At 45.5% G+C, this 7,402-nt stretch overlaps 1 protein-coding gene across 1 annotated transcript in view; it reads right to left on the bottom strand.

The window, feature by feature from the left end:
* The window catches only part of LOC122547319 (tau-tubulin kinase 1-like), a 226,303-nt gene that overhangs the window by 160,381 nt on the left and 58,520 nt on the right, over positions 1 to 7,402 (bottom strand). The gene's annotated exons all lie outside the window — the stretch shown is intronic.

Below are 7,402 nucleotides of genomic sequence, written 5' to 3' on the forward strand. Positions count from 1 at the left end.
GGTAACTACAGACCAGTGAGCCCGACGTCGGTGGTGGGGAAGTTGCTGGAGAAGGTACTGAGGGATAAAGTCTATTTATATTTGGAAAAGAATGGGCTTATCAGTGATAGGCAACATGGATGTGTGCGGGGGAGATTGCGCCTTACCAACTTAATAGAGTTCTTCGAGGAAGTGACCAAGTTGATAGATGAAGGAAGGGCTGTTGATGTCATATACATGGACTTTAGTAAGGCATTTGAGAAGGTTCCCCATTGTAGTCTAATGGAGAACGTGAAGTCACATGGTGTGCAGGGTGGTCTAGCTCAGTGGATAAAGAACTGGTTGAGCAACAGAAGACAGAGTGTAGTAGTTGAAGAGAGTTTCTCGAAATGGAGAAAGGTGACCAGTGGTGTTCCACACGGGTCAGTATTGGGGCCACTGTTGTTTGTAATATACATAAATGATCTGGAAGAGGGCACTGTTGGTATGATCAGCAAGTTTGCAGATGACACGAAGATTGGTGGAGTAGCAGAAAGCATAAGGGACTGTCAGAGAATACAGGAGAATATAGACAGACTGGAGAGTTAGGCGGAAAAGTGGCAGATGGTGTTCGAAAAGTGGCAGATGGGGAAGGTGAACAGCCAGTTGTCTTGATGCATATAGGCACCAACGATTTAGGTAGGAAACGAGATGAGGTCCTGAAAGAAGAATTCAGGGAGCTAGGAGAGAAGTTAAACAGGAGGACCTCAAAGGTAGTGATCTCAGGATGACTACCAGTGCCACGTGCTAGCCAGCGTAGAAATGAAAAACTAGGCAGGATGAACACGTGGCTTGAGGGGTGGTGTAGGAGGGAGGGGTTCAGATTTGTTGGACATTGGGACCGGTTCTGGGGAAGCTGGGACTATTACAAAATGGACGGTCTTCATCTGAACCAGACCAGAACCAATGTCCTTGGGGGAAATTTTGCTCCTGCTGTTGGGGAGGTTTTAGACTAATGTGGCAGGGGGCTGGGAACCAGAAGAGAAAACAAGTAGGCAGCGAGGTGGAGACTGGAGACTGTAAGAAATATGAAGTTAGCATTAATAAAGGGAAGAGTAGGCAGAGAGCAGGTGAGCGCAAAAGAACTGGTGGCCTGGAATGCATCTACTTTAATGCAAGGAGCATAGTGGGTAAGGCAGATGGACTTAGGGCTTGGATTGGTGCCTGGGAGTATGAGGTTATTGCAATCACAGAGACTTAGCTGAAGGAAGGGCATGATTGGCAACTAAATGTTCCAGGATATAGATGTTTCAGACAGGACAGGGAGGGAAGTAAAAGGGGGGGGAGGAGTTGCATTGCTGGTCAGGGACGATAGCACGCTGTGCTAAAGGAGGACACTATGGAGATCTTGGGCAGTGAGGCATTATGGGTGGAGCTGAGAAATGGGAAGGGTGCAGTTACATTGTTGGGGCTGTATTACAGGCCTCCCAACAGTGAGGGTGAGGTAGATGACCAAACAGGTAAACAGATTATGGAAAGGTGTCGAGGCAATAGGGTAGTGGTGATGGGAGATTTTCATTTTCCCAACATTGACTGGGATACACTTAGCGTCAGAGGTCTGGATGGGGTAGAATTTGTAAGAAGTGTCCAGGAGAGTTTTCTAGAGCAGTATGTCAATGTCCGACGATTAGACCTGGTACTGGGGAACGAGCCAGGCCAGGTGGTAGAAGTTGCGGTGGGGGATTTCTTTGGGAACAGTGACCACAATTCTGTAAGTTTTAGAATACTCGTAGATAAAGAAGAGAGTGGTCCCGAGGGGAGAGTACTCCTGAGGGGAGAGTACTCCTGAGGGGAGAGTACTCCTGAGGGGAGAGTACTAAACTGGGCCAAGGCTAGTTATATCAAAACTAGGCAGGAGCTGGGAAATGTGGATTGGACACAGCTATTTGAAGGGAAGTCCATATTTGAGATGTGGGAGGCTTTCAAAGATAGGTTAAAGATAGTGCAGGACAGGCATGTCCCATTGAAGGCAAAGGATAGGAAGGGCAAGATTTGCGAACCGTGGATGACAGGAGAAATTGTACAACTAGCCAAGAGGAAAAGGGAAGTGTACATAAGGTCCAGGCAGCTCAGAACAGAACAGGCCCTGGAGGAATCAAGCGGGCTAAAAGGAGTCATGAAATAACTTTAGTGAGCAGAATTAAGGAGAATCCCAAAGCATTTTATTGTTATATAAGAAGCAAGTGGGTAACTAGAGAAAGGATTGGTCCACTAAAGGATAAGGAAGGAAGGCTGTGTGCCGAACCTGAGACTCTGAATGATTACTTTGCATCAGTGTTCACTAAGGAGAGGAAAATGATGAGATAGAAGTTTGATTAGTCTGGATCACGTAGACATAAGTAGGAAGAGGTGTTGGGCAGGCTAAAGGTTATTAAGGTGGACAAATCCCCAGGACCGGATGGGATCTATCCCAGGTTGCTGACGGAGGTGAGAGAGGAAATAGCTGGGGCCCAGACAGATATCTTTGTGGCATCCTTAAATACAGGTGAGGTGCCGGAGGACTGGAAGGTTGCTCATGTTGTCCCTCTGTACAAGAAGAGTAGTAGGGATATTCCGGGTAACTACAGACCAGTGAGCCCGACGTCGGTGGTGGGGAAGTTGCTGGAGAAGGTACTGAGGGATAAAGTCTATTTATATTTGGAAAAGAATGGGCTTATCAGTGATAGGCAACATGGATGTGTGCGGGGGAGATTGCGCCTTACCAACTTAATAGAGTTCTTCGAGGAAGTGACCAAGTTGATAGATGAAGGAAGGGCTGTTGATGTCATATACATGGACTTTAGTAAGGCATTTGAGAAGGTTCCCCATTGTAGTCTAATGGAGAACGTGAAGTCACATGGTGTGCAGGGTGGTCTAGCTCAGTGGATAAAGAACTGGTTGAGCAACAGAAGACAGAGTGTAGTAGTTGAAGAGAGTTTCTCGAAATGGAGAAAGGTGACCAGTGGTGTTCCACACGGGTCAGTATTGGGGCCACTGTTGTTTGTAATATACATAAATGATCTGGAAGAGGGCACTGTTGGTATGATCAGCAAGTTTGCAGATGACACGAAGATTGGTGGAGTAGCAGAAAGCATAAGGGACTGTCAGAGAATACAGGAGAATATAGACAGACTGGAGAGTTAGGCGGAAAAGTGGCAGATGGTGTTCGATCCAGGGAAATGTGAGGTGATGCATTTGTGCAAGTCTAATTCTACAGCGAATTATACAATGAATGGAAGAGCCTTGGGAAAAGTTGATGGGCAGAGAGATCTGGGAGAGCAGGTCCACTGTACCCTGAAAGTTGCTACACAGGTGGATAGAGTGGTCAAGAAGGCATATGGTATGCTTGCCTTCATCGGACGGGGTATTGAGTAGAAGAGCTGGCAAGTCATGTTAAAATTGTACAAGACATTGGTTCGGCCGCATTTAGAATACCGTGTACAGTTCTGGTCACCACATTACCAAAAGGATGTGGACGCTTTGGAGAGGGTGCAGAGGAGGTTTACGAGGATGTTGCCTGGTATGGAAGGTGCTAGCTATGAAGAGAGATTGAGTAGGTTAGGTTTATTTTCATTAGAAAAAAGGAGATTGAGGGGGAACCTGATTGACGTTGACAAAATCATGAAGGGTATCGACAGGGTGGATAGAGACAAGCTTTTTCCCAGGGTGAAGGATTCAATAACGAGAGGCCAAGCTTTCAAGGTGAGAGGTGCAAAGTTTAAGGGGGATACACGCAGCAAGTATTTCACACAGAGGGTGGTGGGCGCCTGGAACACGTTGCCAGCAGAGGTGGTAGAGGCAGGCACGGTAGATTCATTTAAGATGTGTCTGGACAGATGCCTGAGTAGGTGGGGAACAGAGGGATACAGATGCTTAGGAATTGACCGACAGGTTTAGACAGTGGATTTGGATTGGCTCAGGCCTGGAGGGCCGAAGGGCCTGTTCCTGGGCTGTAAATTCTCTTTGTTCTTTGTATAAACCAACAATGGCTAATCCAGGAAGTTAAGGTGAGCATAACATTGAAAAAAAGGAGGGAAAAGACAGCGATAACCTCGAAGACTGAGTTAAATTTAAAACCAGGAGAAAATGAGGCCTGCAGATGCTGGAGATCAGAGTCCAGAGTGTGGTGCTGGAAAAGCACAGCAGGTCAGGCAGCATCCGAGGAGCAGGATGAAGAGCTTATGCCCGAAACGTCGATTGTCCAGCTCCTCGGATGCTGCCTGACCTGCTGTGCTTTTCCAGCACTACACTCTTGACTCTAAATTTAGAAACAGGCAAAGGAAATTAAAAAGATAATTACGCAGAGAAATTAAGCTATAAAGGTAAACTAGTGAGGAAAAGAAAAAAGGACAACAGCTCCTTTAAATTGTTGTGAAGTTGGGTAGAGTAATTGTGGAGTAGGAGGCAGGATGTTCGAAGTTAGTGTTTGTGAAATGCTCTGGGGCAGGGAGAGAATCATTGCACGGTCCCTTTTAAAGATGGTGTTTTTTCTGTGCTTAGAGATTTAAAATGGATGTCCGTCAGTACACAGAGAGTCCGAACTGGAACATTTTGTATCAAACGACCAAAGCAGCAGTTTTTACCAAGATACCAGGCTTTTGAATTTAGCCAATCAATTTGAAGCAGGTAATTAGATACCAAAAACTGGTTAAATTTAAATCTGAAAGTTTTGACAACCTAGGACCAATCCCATTCGAAGAATGATTGATGTGTTATCTATAAGGGGGCAGTTGGACAGGTCTCCCCTGGATGGCAGTTAGCTCTGGGGGTCTAACGCGCTCTGTCTCTCTGTCTCTCATGTGTGTGTGTGCGTGAGAGAGCGAGAGAGAGAGAGAGAGACAGAGACACAGAGAGAGAGAGAACCATCAAAATGATAACAGTACCAATGACGAAGAAGGCATTCCTGACCGAGAAATCGATGCAGAAGGCACAGAACCTTCCAGAAGATATGTAACCTGGCTATAGTTTCGATAGACCTTAACCCTATTTTGTTATATAAGTGGGACTTTTATTTATTGGAACAGCATACCGTTAGAATCTCATTTTATTCAGGAATAGTTAGTAGTTAAAGGGATTTATTGGGTTTACTAATAATTCAGTTGTAATTCACAGTTAGAGATCGATAAATAAATTGCTAGTTGCTGGTTTTAAAGTGAGTGTCAGGGATTTACTTTATTTCGAAGTTATAGAGTCATAGAGATGTACAGCACGGAAACAGACCCTTCGGTCCAACCCATCCACACCAACCAGATATCCCAACCCAATCTAGTCCCACCTGCCAGCACCCGGCCCATATCCCTCCAAACCCTTCCCATTCATATACCCATCCAGATGCCTCTTAAATGTTGCAATTGTACCAGCCTCCACCACTTCCTCTGGTAGCTCATTCCATACACGTACCACCCTCTGTGTGAAAAAGTTGCCCCTTAGGTCTCTTTTATACCTTTCCCCTCTCACCCTAAACCTATGCCCTCTAGTTCTGGACTTCCCCACCCCAGGGAAAAGACTTTGTCTATTTATCCTGTCCATGCCCCTCATGATTTTGTAAACCTTTATAAGATCACCCCTCAGCCTCCGACGCTCCAGGGAAAACAGCCCCAGCCTGTTCAGCCTCTCCCTATAGCTCAAATCCTCCAACCCTGGCAACATCCTTGTAAACCTTTTCTGAACCCTTTCAAGTTTCACATCTTTCCGATAGGAAGGAGACCAGAACTGCATGCAATATTCCAACAGTGGCCTAACCAACGTCCTGTACAGCCGCAACATGACCTCCCAACTCCTGTACTCAATACTCTTACCAATAAAGGAAAGCATACCAAACACCTTCTTCACTATCCTATCTACCTGCGACTCCACTTTCAAGGGGCTATGAACCTGCACTCCAAGGTCTCTTTGTTCAGCAACACTCCCTAGGACCTTACCATTAAGTGTATAAGTCCTGCAAAGATTTACTTTCCCAAAATGCAGCACCTCGCATTTATCCGAATTAAACTCCATCTGCCACTTCTCAGCCCATTGGCCCATCTGGTCCAGATCCTGTTGTAATCTGAGGTAACCCTCTTCGCTGTCCACTACACCTCCAATTTTGGTGTAATCTGCAAACTTACTAACTGTACCTCTTATGCTCACATCCAAATCATTTATGTAAATGTCAAAAAGTAGAGGGCCCAGCACCGATCCTTGTGGCACTCCACTGGTCACAGGCCTCCAGTCTGAAAAACAACCCTCCACCACCACCCTCTGTCTTCTATCTTTGAGCCAGTTCTGTATCCAAATGGCTAGTTCTCTCTGTATTCTGTGAGATATAACCTTGCTAACCAGTCTCCCATGGGGAACCTTGTCGAACGCCTTACTGAAGTCCATATAGATCACATCTACCGCTCTGCCCTCATCAATCCTCTTTGTTATTTCCTCAAAAAACTCAATCATGTTTATGAGACATGATTTCCCACGCACAAAACTATGTTGACTATCCTTAATCAGTCCTTGCCTTTCCAAATACATGTACATCCTGTCCCTCAGGATTCCCTCCAACAACTTACCCACCACCGACGTCAGCCTCAACGGTCTATAGTTCCCTGGCTTGTCCTTACCACCCTTCTTAAACAATGGCACCACATTTGCCAACCTCCAGTCTTCCGGCACCTCACCTGTGACTATCGATGATACAAATATCTCAGCAAGAGGCCCAGCAATCACTTCTCTAGCTTCCCACAGAGGTCTCGGGTACACCTGATCAGGTCCTGGGGATTTATCCACCTTTATCCGTTTCAAGACATCCAGCACTTCCTCCTCTGTAATCTGGACATTTTGCAAGATGTCACCATCTATTTCCCTACAGTCTATATCTTCCATATCCTTTTCCACAGTAAATACTGATGCAAAATACTAATTTAGTATCTCTCCCATTTTCTGCGGCTCCACATAAAGGCCACCTTGCTGATCTTTGAGGGGCCCTATTTTCTCCGTAGTTGCCCTTTTGTCGTTAATGTATTTGTAAAAACCCTTTGGATTCTCCTTAATTCTATTTGCCAAAGCTATCTCATGTCCCCTTTTTGCCCTCCTGATTTCCCCCTTAAGTATACTCCTACTTACTTTATACTCTTCTAAGGATTAATTCGATCTATCCTGTCTGTACCTTACATATGCATCCTTCTTTTTCTGAACCAAACTCTCAATTACTTTAGTCATCCAGCATTCCCTATACCTACCAGCCTTTCCTTTCACCCTAACCGGAATATACTTTCTCTGGATTCTCATTATCTCACTTCTGAAGGCTTCCCATTTTCCAGCCGTCCCTTTACCTGAGAACATCTGCCCTCCAATTTTAGTGTCATCTGTAACCTCTTATGCTTCACGAGGATGATCCCTGGGATGGAAGGATTGTCTCATGAACAAAGATTAA

Source organism: Chiloscyllium plagiosum, unplaced genomic scaffold (assembly GCF_037043375.1).
Source record: "Chiloscyllium plagiosum isolate Xiang-an unplaced genomic scaffold, Cpla_swu_hap1 HiC_scaffold_3, whole genome shotgun sequence".
Lineage (NCBI taxonomy): Eukaryota > Metazoa > Chordata > Chondrichthyes > Orectolobiformes > Hemiscylliidae > Chiloscyllium > Chiloscyllium plagiosum.